Below are 19,767 nucleotides of genomic sequence, written 5' to 3' on the forward strand. Positions count from 1 at the left end.
AGCCAAACAGGAGAGTCAGGAATCAAACAGAATTTTAATTTCAAAGTGAGGGAGAAGGCTTGCAAGCAAGGACACCTATGACAGGGCAATCATCTCTGGGTGGGTGGGTGGGAGCCAAAGGCAGTATAGGGAGATCTCAATACTTATAACAATGACCATGTAGTGAGCTGTAGCCCTGACAAAGAGAGGTAACAGCAACAATGAAACAAGTCTGATTCATATCAGGGCTTCATGACCAGAACATGGGTACTTCTCTGAGCTTATCCAAGCTCAGAGAACACCTGGTGCTGGTCAAAGCAGTACAATAATTATGTGGGATTTTGACAGAGGGTGAGATCATCCAGAATGTGAGCACAAAGGATTATTGTTATGCCAAGCCCAGGGTATAGCTTGCTTGCTGGATCTTAGCTCTGGAAAACAAGGTGTCTCCCAATATCTTGACATTAGCTATAAAGACAAAGTAATATTTTGGAAGCCATAAAAGCATAGGTAAACTGTTATTGATTTTGCATTTGCTTAGTGCTTTACAATAAAACTGACTTCCTCAGGAATATGGTTTTAGGAGGTACCAAAGGATTGGCTGTCAGAATAACTCATGATGCCACTGTAATTCAGTTTTAATATCTATAAAATAAGCAACAGGTATAACTAGCAAACTAAGGGTAGAATTCTAAGTGTTTTTCATTTTCTGTTTTCCTCCTTTTGGGGGCATTTTTGATGGATTTGTTTCTATAAACATTTCTTTTTTCTCTCTTCCACTTCTACTTCCAATTAAACAATAAAGAAAGAAAGGGGGGAAAACTCTCATAAGAAACATGCATAGTCCGGGAAAACCAATTCCCACATTGGCCACATCCAAAAACCCCTTTCTCACTCTACATCACAAGAGTTGGGTGGCATGTTTCATCTTCAGTCCTCTGGACTCCTAGTTTATCATTGAATTGATCAGAGTTCTGAAAGTTTTTCAAAGTTCTTTTTCATCATAATGTCATAATATGACATGAGTCTTGCTCACAATGTTGTCCTTCAGTTGTGTCAGTCATGTCCAAATCTTTGTGACCCCATTTGAGGTTTTCTTAGCCAAGTTACTAAAATGATTTGTCCTTTCCTTCTCCAGCTCATTTTACAGGTGAGAAAACTGAAGCAAACAGGGTTACCTGGCTGACTTGCTTGGGGGTCACACAGCTAGTAAGTATCTAAGTAAGTATCTAAGGCTGGATTTGAACTGAGGTCTTACTGACTCCAGGCCCAGTGCTTTCTCCACTGTATTACCTAGATGCCCTTCCTCAGAATAATCTGCATCAGTTCATAGTGGCCTTCCCAGTTTCCTCTGAAAGTATCCATTTTGTCATTTCCTATAGCACAATAATATTTAATTACATATCACAGTTTAGCTGTTCTCCGGCTTTTGAATCCATTTTGCTTCAAAAATTCCTCCCTTAGAACTTTCCATAAAATAATAAGCAGTATCTACCTAAAGCCTTCAGCAAGCATTATATGCAATGGGGATAAGCTAGATGCATTTCCAATAAGATCAGGGGTGAAACAAGGATGTCCATTATCACCACTATTATTCAATATGGTACTAGAAATGTTAGCTGTAGCAATTAGACAAGATAAAGAAATTGAAGGAATAAGAAGGGCCAAAGAAGAAACTAAGTTATCACTCTTTTCAGATGATATGATGATATACTTAGAGAATCCCAGAGAATCAAGTAAAAAACTACTTGAAATAATAAACAACTTTGGCAAAGTTACAGGTTACAAAATAAACCCGCATAAATTTTCTGCATTTCTATATATTAGCAACAAAGTCCAACAGCAAGAGATAGAAAGAGAAATCCCATTTAAAGCTAGGGTAGACACTATAAAATACTTGGGAGTTTACCTGCCAAAATAAACCCAGGGATTATATGAACACAATTACATGACACTTTTTGCACAGATAAAGTCAGATTTAAGTAAGTGGAAAAGCATCAGTTGTTCATGGGTAGGCTGAGCTAATATAATAAAAATGACAATTCTACCTAAATTAATTTACTTATTTAGTGCCATACCAATTAAATGATGAGATAATTACTTTCTAGAGCTGGATAAAATAATATCAAAATTCATTTGGAAGAACAAAAGGTCCAGAACATCAAAGGGGCTAATGAAAAAAAATGTTTGGGAAGGTGGCCTAGTGCTACCAGACCTCAAATTGTACTATAAAGCAGCAATTGTCAAAACCACTTGGTATTGGCTAAGAAACAGAGGGGTAGACAAGTGGAATAGACTTGGTACTCAAGACACAGTAGGCAAGGAATACAGAAACCTCCTGTTTGATAAACCCAAGGACCCCAGCTTCTGGGATAACAACTCACTGTTTGACAAAAATTGCTGGAAAAACTGGATAACAGTGTGGTGGAAACTAGGCATAGACCCATGTCTGACACCCTACACAAGAATAAAGTCCAAATGGGTACATGATTTAGGTATAAAGATTGATACCATGAACAAACTGGAGGAGCAAGGAATAGTGTATTTATCAGATTTATGGAGAAGGGAAGACTTTTTTACTAAAGAAGAGATAGAAAGCATTATGAAATGCAAGATGGATAATTTTGATTACATTAAACTGAAAAGATTTTGCACAAGCAAACCCCATGCAACCAAAATTTGGAGGGACGTAGTAAATTGGGAAAGAATTTTTATGGTTAAGCTCGGGGATAAAGGCCTCATTTCTAGAATATATAGAGAACTGACTCAAATGTATAACTATACAAGTCATTCCCCAATTGATAAATGGTCAAAGGATATGAACAGGCAATTTTCAGAGGAAGAAATTAAAGATATCTATAATCATATGAAAAAATGCTCTAAATCACTATTGATTAGAGAGATGCAAATCAAAACAACTCTGAGGTACCACATCAAACCTATAAGATTGGCAAACATGATAGAACAAGAAAATGATAAATGCTGGAGAGGATGTGGGAGAGTTGGAACACTAATTCATTGTTGGTGGAGCTGTGAGCTCATCCAGCCATTCTGGAGAGTGGTTTGGAACTATGCCCAAAGGGCTACAAAAATGTGCATACCCTTTGACCCAGCAATATCGCTACTAGGACTGTATCCCCAAGAGATCATAAAAATGGGAAAAGGTCCCACAAGTACAAAAATATTTATAGCAGCACTCTTTGTAATTGTCAAAAACTGGAAGTCAAGGGGATGTCCATCAATTGGGGAATGGCTGAATAAATTATGGTATATGAATGTAATGGAGTACTGTTGTGCCATAAGAAATGATGAACAAAAAGACTTCAGGGAGGCCTGGAAGGACTTATATGATCTGATACTGAGCAAAAGGAGCAGAACCAGGAGAACTTTGTGCACAGCAACGACCACAGTGTACGAGAGTTTTTTCTGGTAGACTTGGAGCTTCATAATAACGCAAGAACTTATAAAAAAAAAAATCCCAATAGTTTTCTAAGGCAAAATGTCTTCCACACTCAGAGAAAGAACTATGGAATTCATTTGCAGAATGTAGCAGATCATGTGTGGGTGTGGGTGTGTTTGTGTATTATGTTTTTATTTGGTATATGATTTCTTCCATTTATTTTAGTTCATCTACGCAGCATGACTGTAGTGAAAATGTATTCAGTAGGAAAATATATGTAGAACCCATACAGAACTGTATGCCGTCTTGGGGAGGGAGGGGGGTAGTGGGGGGTAGGTGTAGGGGGGTTACAATCTTAATTTTATGGTAGTGATTGCAGAACATTAAAAAAATACATAAATAAATAAAAATTAATTTAAAAAAAATTTCTCCTTTAGCTTCAAAATAGAAGCTTGGAGTTCCTTATGAAAAAAGCTTCTATAAGCAAACAAACATGCATATACATACACACACATCCTTTTCCTTTTTCTTTGATCTCTTTGGGACATAGGCCTGGTAATGATATGCTAATAGACCTGGATGAATTTGCATTTTAAAATGTCACACAGTAATCAAATTATGCATGAGTATACTTACCATTACAATTTAATACACTAAAAAGAGCAGTTTGTGCATCTTCTTCCACTCAAAACTACTCCAGTAAGGCTTTTAGAACATGGATAGTTCTAAAACAATGAACATCTATCCTAAAAAAGAATATGATATAAGTTGTGTGTGTTCTTAGTGGAGGTCCCATATTGGGATGCAGCAGTAACACCATACATAGGACTGGTTTACAACCTTCTCAAAGCACATCAAAAGGCAATGGTAACCCACAAGAAAATGAAATAAATTATTTGACCACCAGGTGGTACCAGACACAAGCAACCACCCCAATAATCTTTTCTAGGTCTTTCTTACATATGGACATGAAGAAGGAAATGGCAAACTAGTACCTTTGCCAAGAAAGCCCCTCAAGAAAGGGGTCACAAAGAGTTGGACACTGCTGAAAAATGACTAAACAACAACATATTCCCAAGACAGCCCCTCCAGTACAAATGCACAGATTTCCTACTTTGTCCAAGCCATTCAACTTTAAACCACCAAATAAGAAAGAAACCCTTGCTGACTGTATTCTAAATTCTATCCTAGAGGTCGATATTAAATATGGATTGGAAAAAATTAGAGAAATCTCTTTGGTTTTACCCCTACTACATATCTTGTAAATTTCCTCACTCAGTCTATAAGCCCTCTGTATCATACAATCAACTTTCTATAGCCAGTTTACTTAAATAAGAACAAAAAGAAGTGGAAAAGAAATAGGTCGAACATCTTTTTGTGAAGAAAGGTGGACCCACACTCCTGCTGGCTGTGGAAAGCTATTTATGCGCTATTTAATATTGGTATCCAAGGTGCAACTTATGGTCCTGGACTGAAAGAGTGAAAGAAAGCAAAGGAGAAAACATGGGATGTATCAAGGGTTGAATTGAGTCCCTAGCCTTCTCACTCTCAACCGATGTTTTTATTAGCACTCAGTTCAGACTCACCTGTCTGCACCCTAGCCCCCAGTTGGATGCTCTGGTTCCCAGTTCTGTTTCAACCCTGTTGCCATGGCTCCCCATGGCACTCCAGAAACAACCACAGTCAAAAGTCTCTTTCTCATTAGCCCCTGGAAAATCTCAGTTTTAAGGGAAATTCAGAACAGCCAGGGACACAACTCTGCTCCTTAAGCCAAAAGCCATGGATGACAAGAAGTCTCTCTTAAGGGTAAAAGAAGAGTGAGGAGTTCTAAAAAACTGCTTGCCCATAGCTAGTTTTACTACTTCCCTACTCTCATTGAACTTTTCCTCCTCATCAGGAACTTTTGATGAAAAGGAACAAACATGGTCTTCAAAACCTGAGTTAATATTTCCTCCTTTTAAGTTAAATTATCATTATCACTGGATGGAAAATAGGATAGGGACTTGACCCGTAATTTCATTAGTGTTGAGAATTCCCAGGTGAAAGAATTTGCTCTGCTAATGAACCTATATACTTTCTCTGCAATTTAGAGAATTGCATAAGGAACTGAGAAATTTTCTTCAAAAAAGTAAACCCAATCTATTAGTTCTGACATAATGGACTACATCTACACATTAAAGACAATACTTAAAATGTAAAAATGTAGAAGTAAAAACTGTGATTTGCAGGGAGTCTTCTGAATGTGGGAACAGTGATTTTCATAGTGTTATTTTAATAATAGCCTTGGAAAAATCCTAGTCAACATCATGCAGCAAGGAGGCATCTGAGGACATTCTGGAGTGGGAGTGGGGTCACTATCTGGCAATAGCGACACTTAAGCCACAAATCCAGAAGAAGAAATCTAAAACATCTATAAGCAAAGCCTTAAAAAAATACAACTTGGACACAAGTTTAACCAGAATTCCTGAGAGATATTAAGTAATAATGTAAAAAAAAGTTTTAAAATGTTTTTTAAAGAATGAATTAGATTTTTTTAAAAAACTGGAAATAAATGAGAACTATGGAAGAAAGAACTGGAAAGAGAATTAACAATTTGGCCCAAGAGATACAAAACCTTGCCCAACCGACAAACTCCCTGAAAATTAGAGTGAACTAAATAGAAGGTAATGATTCAATAAGACAAGAAATATCAAAACGAAGTCAAAAGACTAAAATAAATAGAAGGAAATGTAAGGTATCTCATAAGAAAAACAACTGACCTAGAAAAGGGATCAAGGAGAGACAATTTAACAATCATCGGACTATTCAAAAGTCATGACAAAAAAATTAAGAGCCTAGATATCATTTTTCAAAGAATTATAAAATAAAGTTGCCTAAAACTCTTAGAACCAGAGAACAAAACGGAAATAGAAAGAATCCATCAAGCATCTCCTGAAACCCCTGAAAACTCCTGAAAACTCCCAGGAATCTTGCAGACAAAATCCAGAGCTTCTAGGTCAGAGAAAATGTACCTCGAACAACCAGAAAGAAAGGGTTAAGTACTGACATGCAAGCAGGGTCACACGCTAAATAGATTAGATTTAGCAGCCACCACGTAAGGAGGGCAGAGCTTGGAATACAATATTCCAGAAGATAAAAGTATAGGCTTAGAGCAAAGAATTACTGAGTATACTTCTATAGAGGGCAAAAAGAAATGGACCTTTAATTAAATAAAGAATTTCCAAGGATTTCTGATGAAAATAACAGCTATTAAGAAACTTTGAAGTACAAACATAGGAATATATGGAAATATAGAACACAAAATAAGACAGTAAAGCAAGCCAGCTTTATTGAGGGAACATTCTTATGATATAAAGATCAAGGAAGATGGCAGGGAAAGATCACATCTGCTGAAATTCTAAATGGAATTGGGTTCACCCCATAGGTGATGAGGGCTGGAAACAGGGTGTGAGACCCCCACAAAGACCAGGGTACCAGGGGCAGGTCGTCTGGGGAAGAATTCACGAACTCAAGCATTGTTGAAATCAAGGTAAAGATTTATTTTGCTTTTCAGGGGTCAAGAGTTCTTAGGGAACCTGCAACTTTAAAGGGGTACAGGAAAAGTTTATATAGGGTATTCTATAGTATCACTTGTGCCAAATATGCTAATTAGGTGTTTTGGGGTGGTTTTAGGCAGGGTCAGTTCTTAAAGGAACATACACTTTTGATATCTACTGCACAGGTATTTCACCCAAAATTCATCAAGAAATGGCCCAAGGGGGACTACCTGAAGGTGTGGTTTTAGGCCTGAAATGTCAGTAAGTCAACCAGTGGTCAGGGCTGACCAGGAAAAATTAGGCTTCTCTCATCAATGTCTTGTTAGACAAGATTAATGTATAGGAGTATAGGTATGTCCAAGTCTAGGATACATATGATTGGTCAGTGAGTGGTAAATGTCATTATGACCCAGTGCACAGCCCATTAAGCCAGTACCCAGCTGGCTAAGCCTAATGAGTTCTGTAGGTGCTGCTGGCTACTATAGCAGGAAGGGAGATAATGGTGATTGCTAGGACAGCCTGTGTCCTTGGGCTGGGGAGAAACTGCCTGAGATAGGATTTTGAGACTAGGGAGAAATGTGATTTTTAAAGATAAATGTGATTTTAGAATTGGGGCCCAACTACATGCAACCAAGTACCTCATCATAGGGAATGGGGTACACTCTTACACCATTATATTCTTGTGGAGTTTTATGTAGATAGGTCAGAAGAGTTTGGAGAGAAATCGAAGGGTCTGAATCTGGAGGCTGTATTAATCAATGTTGAAAGATTGAGAGGATGATGGAGAAGAAAACTTCTGGGGAATTGGCTACTAGTTAATATTCGAACTCCCACAGTAAAGGAACTTTGGGCTGTCCCTGTTGGTCTTTCTCTGACAAAGCCACTCCAGCATTTTTGAATTTCCTAGTGGCTTGTTGTTTAGACAGCCAGAGGGATCCCTTACAATTTGTACAGAGTCTGCATTCCTTTCAAATGCCAAGATAGGATTGGGTAAGTGTGTAGGTGAAATAAGAAGACATAAAGAATGTTCCAAATTGGCAATAGGGTTATTACTGCCCGGAGGAGGACATTATCCAGGTAATGGGGGAGGGACCAGGGTTAAGAAAGGGATAAATCTGCTTTAGAACCAAAAGAAGAATCACATAATGTGGTGGAAAATACCCTGAATTTGGAATTATTGGACCCGGGTTCAAATCCCACATCTATCACTACTACTTACATAACACTGAGTGAGTCATTTAACTTCTCTGAGGCCCTGCTTGTCGCTGTTCAGCTGTTTCAGTCTGGTGTACTGTTTGTGACCCCATTTGGGGTTTTCCTGCAGAGATACTGGAGTGTTTGCCATTTCCTTCTCTGGCTCTTTTTATGGATAAGGAAACTGAGGCAAACAGGGTTAAGTGACTTGTCCAGAGTCATATAGCTAGTACGTGTCTGAGGCCAGATTTGAACTCAGGTCTTCCTGACTCCAGACCTGGCACTCTATCCACTGTACAACCTCACTGCCCTAGTTTCCTCATCTGTAAAAGGAGAAAAATGCACACGAAGGTCTGTTTCAGCTATAAAAATCTAGGATCCTTTGAATGTACGTAATAATTGCAATAACATAATTGAAAACAACACTAAAAGAGAAGTGGTACTGAAACAGTTTGGATCCTGGAGAAGATAGGATAAAACACATATGTTATCAGATATGACTATATTATCAAGGTTTTTTTACTTTACTTCTCTGTTACAAGGGAAGGTTCAATATGATAGAGGGGCATATGTGTATATTACTGTGACTTAAAAAATCTTTCAAAAGAAAAAAGTTAAAGGGTTAATTGCATAGGCTCACTAAGATCTAACTTAAGATAGCTCTATATCATTTGACTAAATTGACAAGATAGGGACTTTAAAACCAAAGCCAGAGGGCTTTAGTAAAGAGGCAGGTCTAGGAACAAGAGGGGAGATGTGCTCAAACTTGTGTTCTTTGTCTCCAGCCTAACCTGGCACTTACACCTTGATTGCAGAAGACATTTCAAACATTACTGAAATGTTGCTGGGAGACATAACCTTCTAGTTGTGTTAAAAGTCAGACTACTGCTCACTTTTCTCTCAGAACGATCCAGAAGCCCACAGCTGGAAGAGATCAGTCTCATCTTCCCACACACCCTGTGTTTTTCCTCACACATCTCAGAACCCTATTGTCAATCCCATCATGTGCTACTCCAAGGGAGAAATTATGGGAAGGGGACTTAATCAGCTTCCACAGATCCATGTCTCACCACTGGAAGATTTAAGGAACCTTATGTACCATAAAAGAGACAATTATCTAAAAATGGTTGAAAATATGACAAATCAGGATGATGATACAACAACTGTGAACCATCTTCACCAATTTGCTTCTCAATCTGAGATCCATATCTCATCAATAGAAGATTTAAGGAATCTTATGAACCAGAGAACACAGAGTTTTCTACAAACATTTGAAAAAGGGCCAGATCAGGATGATGATTCAACAACTGTGAACAATCACCAACTCACTTCTCACTCTGAGATCCATATCTCATCAATAGAAGATTTAAGGAATCTTATGAACCAGAGAACACAGAGTTTTCTACAAACATTTGAAAAAGGGCCAGATCAGGATGATGATTCAACAACTGTGAACAATCTTCCTCCATTTCCTTCTCAATCTTAGAACGATATCAATAAACATTTGATGGATCCTGCTGATGCTGAATATCGGAAACAAAATGAGGACCATGCTGGGAAGCCCATCTCTGAGAAGCCGAAGTCGAGGCAGAAAATGAAGAATTTCGACAGTTCTTCTGATGAGCCAAAAACTGAAGATACAATTCTGGAAAAGGCCTTGTCTATCTGGGAGTCAATGCTGGAATGCATCAAGAATTGGTGGAAAAAATTGCTTGACTGTTTGAAGACAGTTGCTTTCCTGGGAAGACTGCAAATTCTATAAAAGAGGCAGTACGTAAAGTATGGAGGTGGTTGGTGAACATATTTTAATTTCCCCCCATAGGAGGAAAAACTGCATGTCTGCATGTCACAAGCACCTTGTCAGGCTCTCAGATTTAGGGTAATTTTAATTTTTTTCAAATTACTAACTTCACCAAAAACAGAGGGGGGGAGGAGGATTTCTATGTACACAGCAGAATACTAAAAGAAGCTTCCAGCTGTAAAGCTAAATTTCTATTTCATACCATTTGCTTTTTTTTAAAGTGTGTATCCATTACATTGAGATCCCTCCTGACTATATGTACTTCCTTCTGATTTCTGCATTAAAAAATAAGTTTCAGTGGTAAAAAAAAAAAAAAAAGTCAGACTACTTCTGCAAGTTCATTGGTCTACATATAGGAAACCTTTCCATAAGAAAATCCTCTTTATTACAGCATACAGCCATTATACTTTAATGGATCTGGGGTCTCATACTGCAGTCACTTCGTGCATCTGTGCAGATTATAACACATTCACTGCCCTCTCATTCTGTGTGGCCACTTGTCCACATCCTCCTTAATGTCCTCCACATCCAATGTGCTTGGAACCTTCTAATTCTCTTAATATTGCACGGATACCAATGGAGCACATGGGCAACCCATTGATTATATAGTTTGTGACACAGTTGTGTCTATAGCTGTCTTTACATCTATCAGAAATAGAATGTTTCTGAGATGGCATATGCAATAAGTTAATAAAAGTAACCCACAGGTAATTTGATCCTTTTAACCTCATAGCAGCTATGATTGTGGTGACAATTTAGAGGTCAATGAGACAAGATTGAAAGTTCACAGGAAGTGGAAACAGTCATTGTTGAAAGGGCTGCAGAAAATAAGCATATCAATAAACTGTTGGAAGAGCTATGAATTGTCTAATTCTGGAAAGCAATTTGAAATTACACTAAAAAAAAGTGACTAAAATGTCCAAACTTTTTGGTCCAGAGATCTCATTGCTAGGCAGTGTAAAGTAAAATCCCTTTAACATCCTTTTCATATGTATCAGTTTAGTACTAAAAAGGACATAAAAAGTATTATTATGTAATGAAATGAGGAACCTAAATAGATGTGCTCAGACACTTTGTCTCCAGTTTACTTCACACTTACTAAATCAATTTATTAAGTATGTAAAACACTGACATTGTCGTACATGAATATTGTGGTACCAGAAAGGAATAGGAAAAGAACTTTGGCTTACTATAAACTTCTAAGATACACGTATGAAGAAACAGTTTTCAGATGAGACTTCAGTACTTTGGGACAGGAATTTAATTGTGACATAAATATAAAGACTTCAATCACCTTGTGAAATATATAGGATCATGCCTCATTTTTATGTGATCAGGTTGATATATTTTAAAGGAGTAAAACAAGCTTTTTATTTATTAAAAACTGAAAAAATAGGAATACAAAAAAGCATATTTGTGAGGACAAAAATGTGATGGTAGACTGTATTAAGAACTTAAATACTGTAGGACATTATGGTCCTTCATCTCATTTGCATGAAGCTATTTTAAGATTTATAAGGATAAAACTGGAAAAAAATTTAAATATTTGGATACTGAGGTCTGATTTTAGAAGGAATGTTGATTTCATAGGGGAAATTAGCCACTAATTGTGAGAAGGTTTTGATTTAAGCTATTAGAACAGATGGGAAATTGAGGCTCTGGCAATTAAAGACTGAAGAAAGAGCAAGGGGTCAGAAATGGAGCTTTGTCTGAGATATTTGAAGAGACAGCAGTGGGAGCTGACAAAGAGGATTTAATGCTAGTTTCTTACTGCTTGAATAAAGACTCTATTTCCAGATACTGTCCTTCAGTTCCATGCAAAGTTTATGAGAGAGAAAGCTTCTCAAAAGTTCCTATCGCTCTTCTCTACCTCACTCTGGCTTGAGAGGAAAAAATAGAAAGGGAAAGGTGGTTTTTGCATGTGCTTTACTGATAATGAAATTTCATCGGATGACATAGAATCCTGGTTAGTGAAGCAAGCTAGTTCCAGAGAATCAACTTGAACTGTTTTCTTTGAGCCCTGTAATTCAGCATCCTAACTGGTCTAGTCTATAGAGTCCAGAAATAGTTTAAAGAATTTTGTAGTTCTTGGTTTTGAAGAGTACTGCTATTCAGATTAAGAGGTAATACTTTCCGAATGCTTTTTTAAGTGACTATAAGATGAAAGAACTTGTAAATGTTTTGTCAGTCTGAATATAGAAGAAAAGATTTACCTAGCTACTATGTGGTGAGGACCAGAGGACAAACAGTTAACAGAGAAACATTTTCATGAAGTGCAGCTATTTCTGAATGGATCATTGACATCAAAACCTGTAGTCCAGACTTGAGCTGAGTGCATGAATTTCCCTCCTTTATGTATTTCTGTGCCAGGTGTATGTAACTATGTGCTCGCTCTTTTCTGAATACTGAATACATTGATGGGAAAGTATTCTAGGTTGTATGTAAATTGAGATGTTCATTTGATGATTTATCTATATGAGTACCTATGATATTATTATTTCTTTTACCTAATTAAGTTAATTGATGTTTATGATATTACAAATGTCATTATTGTAAGTGGATGGTTTGTGTGAATAGAAATACATTAACAGATGCTCAAGATGAATAAATGATGATAAATGAATATTAATCAAAATGTTTCAGGCACCATGCTAAGCTCTGGGAATACATACATGAAAAAAGACAATTCCTGGCCTCAGGGGGCTTACAATCTAATGAAAGAAGACAACACACTAAAGGAAGTTGAAAAGAGGGGAGGAGGTACCCAATTTGAGGGTATAGTGGAAAAGTTAATCAGAGAAGTCCCAAAGTAGTGCAGCCAGCTGAAAAAATGAAGAGATATCTAAGCTAAATTGTCTCCTTAAAAGGAGGTTTGGAGTTCATGGCTCCACCCTCCAGTCAGAGAGACAGAGGGTGGTAATGAGGTGGAGTACCAAGCCTGATGAGATCTTACCAGATAAAGTACAATCAGTTCTGCAAAACATGACATATGAGTTTCCACAAAGCACAGCACTAGGCAAAATTGCATAATAAAAACCACAGAGCTTTCGGAAAAGATGAGTTTAAGAATGTAACATTCAAAACTTTGTCAGCAACTCATTAAAAAAAAGACATGAGCCTAATAAAATGGTAGCACAGTTTTATGCATATTAATTGATTAAGAAATGCATAAATGCTACCATAAAGAATGGCCTCTTCTGCTATTCTGGGCCCCAGGCTGCTCGAGCATGTTAGGTAGTCCAGTGGTATGGGGGTGAAGCTGGGGGCAATGCAAACCAGTCTATCTCTACTAATGACTCCCTCTGTACCAGAAGATGAACAATAAATATGGCACCTTACCTTGACAAAGAGCTCAAGTGTGCTTGTGGAAGTTGGCATCAGAAGGGTTGTAGCTTGTGAGTTATTGCAAAGTGATGTAGTTTTCTGCATTTTCACTATTTCTTGAGAAAGAATTGCAAAAGCAAACTCAAAATTTCTGTTATGCTCAAAAATTTCCCTAATATATCAAACAAGTAGGATCAAATTTGCATTTTCAATACCCAAGCTATAACAGAACTTACCGTATAACCATGTGATAGTATTCTTCCTCTGAAAATCATCTGTCCATGAGAGGACAGGACAGAGGAAGCAAACCAACACAGAAAGTAAGTAGGTATCCAGATGCTGGAGTGAGAGGTATGAGGCCATGTGCTTCCATATGTAAACAGAATGAATGACAACCACAAAGATAATGAATGTTGTATAATTATAATGACATTTTTGGAGAAAATACATTTGGGGAGGTGGGACACAATAAGTGTGGAATATTGCATATGCTTCAAACAAAGTTGGTGTGTTGTTTGATTGGCTGAACTGCTGTTTTTCTTTTTAGATCTTTGCTACAAGAAATGGCTGTCTGGGCAGGGCAAGGGAGAAAGTTATATTTGGAGAGGAAGAGGATGTAAAAGCCAAAGATATCCACGAAAACTAAATAAAGAAAGGAAATACAAAACAAAGAAAAGGCCAGAGGGTTTTTATATTCAGAAATTATGTTAATCTGCTTTGTTCATTAGGCTTCATAAAGAAGTGGTGGGTGTTATCTTTCTTTAAGGCTCATTTATGGTTGACGTGCCATCATCCCCAACTCCTTCCTAATGAAAATGTTTGTTTTTTGTTTGCTTTTTTAAAAATTCCTTGAGTAATCCTTAGGATCAAAGATAAAATAGGGTTTCAAAATTTAAATTTCCAAAATGCGTGGTAAGTGAATGTATTGTTTTCTCCTGGGTATTACACCCACTGGGTTAGTCACAAATAGCTATATTAAGGATGTTGTTCACATTTTTTCAATACTAACAAGTCATTGGCCCTACCCAGTTCAACCTCAATATTATATTACATAAAAATGCCAGAAGTTTTTCCAATGGCTTGGAAACTACATAAGACTGAACTGAAATACTCAAACAGATCTGTGATCTCATTCTTTTGTAGGTCTCATCCAATGATCTAGCTCACAACCCATCCATGTTTACCCATTATATGGCACTTTTGTCTATATCATCCCATTAGTTCAACGCATGACTTCTATCTAAAGGACTAGAGGCCTTCCTCAATTTTTCTTGACATCTTAAAGATAACAGTAAAGGATTTGAACTGTCTACCTGGCCTCCTCCTGGTCAAAGACCAGTCTTTATTCTCTTATAGCATATTTAACATTATGCATGGGAATAAGCATTTACATATTACCTACTCTGTTCTAGGCCCTGTGCTAAGTACTTTTTTAAAAAAAAAATTATCTCATTTGATCCTCACAATAACCCTATAAAGCAGGCTCTAGTATTATGCCCATTTTACAGTTAATGAGATTGAGGCAAACAGAGGTTAAGTGATTTGTCCACGGTCACACAGCTAGCGAGTATCCAAGGTCTTGCTGGCTCCTGGCCCAGCACTCAATCCTCTGTGTCACCAGCTGCCTCTAATAGAAGCAGTTTATTCTCATAGAGTAAACAGGCATTCCCATCCCACCTGGTTCAGAGAAGAAGAAGCAGCTAATTCATGTAGAGTAGTGGCTAGAGGGCTAGCTTCAGAACCAGGAAGAGTGGAGTTCAAGGCCTAACCTTTGGCAACTCCCTAACACTCAAAATGACAAATGAGTTGAAACCTCAGTGGGATGGATCTAGAAGTTCCTTGCACCACTAAAATCATAGGTCCAGACTCCCTCTTCTTTCTGAGAGAGAGAGATTCAAGGGAAAATTTTTACTTCAATTCAATGAAATATTTGATCTCATTAGTTCATCACAAGCATTTGAGGTTCGTAGGATTGTTATGGCTACAGCCAGAAGGGACCTCAGATGCTACTTAGTTTAACACTCTCATTTCACAAATGAGGAAACCAAGGCTCAAGGAAGGTAAGTGACTTGCCCAAGGCCACACCGCTAATATGCCTCAGAGGTGGGATTCCAATTCAAGTCCTTTAACCGCAGAGCTTACATTTTTTCCATGACCATAATACCACTTAAAAAAGTCTAAGAACTCAAAATGAAATTTTAAGTGGTCTAATTAGATGAAAAGTGTTCAATGATAATCAATTAGTCAATTCCTTCCATGCTAATTTTAGTTCCTCATAAGCTGGGCACTCAGTCAAAAGGGAGATTGTATTACATAAATGTATTCATTCATCTATTAAACCAACATTTATTGAGGGCCCAGTATAAACAAAGTGACGGAGTTAGATGCCATTAGAGATACAGTCAGTTAACAAGAGTGCCTATTATGTGCCAGGCTCTATATTGAGTCCTGGGGATACAAAGAAAGATCCCAAAACCCAATTACAACAACAAAAAGAAAGGTAAAAAAAAATCCCTGTTCTCAAGGAACTCATAGTCTAAGGTTTATTATAGATATCACTGGTTCCTAACATTTTTTGCTCAAAAACTCCTTTCAACAACAAAAACAAAATGTGTTGTAAAACCCATACGCACACATAACTATATGTGTGTTCATGTGTGTACATGTATGTATGTGTGTGTACTAATGTCTCCATATGTGTGATTTAATTAAATATGTTAAATGTCTACTCTGTGTCAGGCTCTGTGCTGTGTGCTAGAGAGAAAAGACAAAAAATCCTGACACCATTTGTGGTCTCTAATGCCTTCATGGTATAAATAAAACAAGGTAAAATGTAAAATTAATAAGTCACATTTGCAAAACTCTGTAATATTTACAAAATAACCCTATGAGCTAAAGCATTTTGGGGTGAAGCCTCTACAAGTTTCACCTGGGCTCACTGCAATGGGGCATGATGCTCAGGTACTCTCCCCCCTTTTCCAACTTCTCTCTTTCTTCTGAAAGCCCTAGAAGGAAATAACAAAGCCAAAAGGTGAGAAATCTCTTGTTAGGAGCTAATGAATGAACAATTCTCACAAAATATGTGGCTTTTAAATGGAATTGAATTCTTTTTAAAAGTCATATAGGATGGTTCAGAGTAGAGAAGAGGAGCAGAAGAGCTTCCATCTTCTCTTTCCCCCCATCAAAGGGATGTTCCTCAATTTAGAGAAAGAGCCTTAAGAATGAACACGTCAATGACATAGGACACTTCATAAGATTTTTCTGTCAGTTACAATTGCTAGGTAATAGGACTGAAGCAAAAATACTGTAACATACTCTCTTTCTCAGAGCCAGGTCTGCTACACTTCCCCTCAGTGTTCTCAAGCATTATAAGGGGTTGGTGGGTATCTCTTTTCTTTGCCGTGGGTTGTAACTCCTGGTTTCCCCCACTGTTAGGTTTTACATAAGACTATTTCAAAGACATAGCCAGAAAAATAAACTTTCCTCCCAGCATCTTAGGATATACTGTACTTTCCTCTGCACTACCTCTCTCTCTGAGAGGAAGGAGATTCAACTTAGTTCAATTGCTATATAACATCTGTCCTACTAACTTCACATGCAAAGATGGCATCTCCATGGAATGATCTTGGTCTCAGCTTCCACTGGGCCAGGATTCCAAAGGTTCACCCAAAGATTGCTTTTTACTCCTCAGGGCATCAGGGCTAGACCAATTATGATACTCAACTTGGGCTCTTTCTCCTGAATTCCTGTGGTTCACTCCCCTGATCTTTAAATACTCTCAAGATATACTTTCCCTTCTTCACCAGACACCATGAGCAAAAGAGCCAATCAAAGATCCTGCTCTTCAATATATGGTTAGACAAATGAAACCAGTTAGTGAATGTTTACTCACTCTGCAAAGTCTTGGGCTAGACTGTGGAATACCTTAAATGCCAGACTAAGAAATCTGTATGTAGAGAAGACAGTAGGGGTCCCACATGTGTAGTGAGGCTCCACATGTGGCAAGGACTCTGTCCATATGTAGCTCAAAGGGAGATAGAATAGATATATCTAGTATCTTCTCCCCCTGCATCCTTCTCCAAGGGAGACTTTCATTATTATCAGGAGGGGAAGCAGGAGGTTGGGCTCCAAGGCCACCATTCTACTCTCCCTTAGAGGGAGAGGGGGGTCAGACTAGAGTTATTTCTCCCATTTTCCATCTAGGAGATAGGATCAGGTTCAAGTTAACTTCTGATTACTTTGTAATTTTTGTGTAGGAGGAGAACCCTAACAAGGAGAACCCCTTTCTTACCTAATACCAGTTCCACAATTAAGACACACAGAGAATAGCAAAGTAGACCATTTATCCAAATTGGAGCAAAAGAGAAATCAGAAAAGGTACAAATAGGAGTATGTATACCAGACAACACAGAGTGAAAGAGCTCTCCAACCAAGACAAGATAACTCACCTCAACTGAGAGAGAGAGAGAGAGAGAGAGAGAGAGAGAGAGAGAGAGAGAGCTGGATCTCACCCAAGGGGAAACTTTTCAGTGTCTAATATAGCAAGCTGGCAATAGGGATGTGATAGAGATTGCCATCTCCTTTCATATCTTCCCAGAGTTTTTTCCTCCAGCAATCTGAAGTGGAGTGAGCCTCTTACATCTTCTCACTCAAAGCTGAAGGCGACTCAGTGCTCAAAAAAGATTTGATGTCTTGCCGACTCCCAAAGGGGACAGGCCCTGAAAACTACTGAAGAGGGACTGGCAAAGGCTAGAGCTCTCTCGCCCCTCACCAATGTTACTCTGTCCCTCATATAGGGAAGGGCCTTCATCTCCACCAATAAGGAGATGAGCTTTGGAACAACAGTTATATGTCTTTTATGCAGTAGGCAATAAGGAACCACTGAAAGTTTTCTTTAAATGTTTATAATATTTATGAAATTAAATGTAAAATAAGTTTGCATAGATTTTTCTGCCTGACCATGTGAGAGTCAAGGGAGTTGGCTTCTGAACATACATGGTTCGTTCCTAAAAATCCTGTAATTGGCTACTGATGTAGAAAAACTGATGGCTCAGGGGATCTTTCATTTGTTTATTTTTTAAGCTTTGTTCAGTATTTTATTCTTCCCCAGTTGCATGTAAAAACAATTTTTAATATTCATTTTTAAAACTTTGTGTTCCAAATTATCTTCCTTCCTCCCTCCCTCACTATTCCACCCCCTCTCAGGGGACCTTTTAAAAGAAGAAGCAGCTTCTTGGTTTCAGCCTGCCAGGTGATAGAAAAATTGCTCTATTCTGCTCTGATATCAAGGTGATCCCACATGTATGGTAACTAGTGCTAGGGGTCTTTAACCAGGTGAGCTTGTGCTGAGACTGGCTGCCTTTGTCCCTTTTCTTGTATGTGTGTTTTCTTTCCTTAAATGGGTAACCTAGTGAGTTTTGAAAAATCTAGAAGTCTTTGATTGTAGTGGGAACATCATCTCCTGGCACAGTGGCCCCAACAGTATCCACTGGCTTGGTAGCAGTAGCGGCATCAACCAAAGCTGCAGTAGTGATGGCAAGATAAGTTTATGCACAGGAGACAGGCTAATGAGAAGAGGACTGGCTGGCTTAACATTTTCACTGTTAATCTAGTACCAGGAGTTAGCCAAACCAAGGTGAAATGTGAAACGGCAACTTAGAAGATTTTAAAAACGTTTTATGCCCCAGTGAGGCTGAACTGTCAGCCTCTTAGAAGACTGCAAGTATAAATCATAAATTACATTACTGAATCCTATTTAAATAATTTTGTTAATGGATGCTATGGTTCTAGGTTTAGCATTGTCTTCTGTGTAGGAATAAATTACCTGTTCCATATCTGATGCATATTGTGAATTGGATATCATTTTACTTTCCGCTGTGGGAAGACCCAGGCATAAGCCATAACTTTTACAGTACGTATCATCCCAAGGATGCAGGTTTGAAATTTGTTATTGGGTCAGTTCTCTCAGTTATCCTGATTAGAGACAGGTTGCTCCAGCAATTAACCCAGTCCAGGAACTCACAGCTGAGTGGAAGACGGGGAAGAGGAGATTGCTAGCCCCTGTAATCCTGGAGGTACTTCCTTTGTTAGATCAATTTCTGTGTATATGAAGTAATTAGTTGTCACTTTCAGAAAGGCAGCTTGGTGATAGAAATAATATTGCATTGAGAATTGGAAGACTTGGACGTTAGTCTTGTCTCTCTCACACGCTAGCTACCTTGTTGCTAAAGTTTTCTGAGTATCAGTTTCTTTATCCGTAAGATAGATACAACACTTGCCTTACAACTTCCTAAAGTTGTTGTCAAGCTCAAATATAACAATGGATGTAAAAGAACTTCTGAAATTCTAATATCTTATTCAAATTCATATAAATATGTCAAAGATTTACCACTAAGAATCACTAATTTTATTATTAAAGCAGCTTTTAGTACCAAGTGACAAAAATATTACATAAGATTATTATAAAAAATTTTTTTTGTTTTGGAGAGATCTATGATTTCACTGGTATAAGGAAGTCTCAGTGATATGTCTCT

The 19,767-nt window shown here is 37.9% G+C and overlaps 1 protein-coding gene across 1 annotated transcript in view; it reads left to right on the forward strand.

Moving 5' to 3' along the window:
• Positions 1-15,960, forward strand: part of LOC140522948 (uncharacterized) — a 39,875-nt gene extending 23,915 nt beyond the window's left edge. The window contains exons 4-5 of the mRNA XM_072638097.1: positions 1,118-1,200; positions 13,782-15,960. The gene's annotated coding sequence lies outside the window, so the exon portion shown is untranslated. The remainder of the gene's footprint in view (positions 1-1,117; positions 1,201-13,781) is intronic.
• Positions 15,961-19,767: the final 3,807 nt, after the last annotated feature.

Source organism: Notamacropus eugenii, chromosome 2 (assembly GCF_028372415.1).
Source record: "Notamacropus eugenii isolate mMacEug1 chromosome 2, mMacEug1.pri_v2, whole genome shotgun sequence".
NCBI lineage: Eukaryota > Metazoa > Chordata > Mammalia > Diprotodontia > Macropodidae > Notamacropus > Notamacropus eugenii.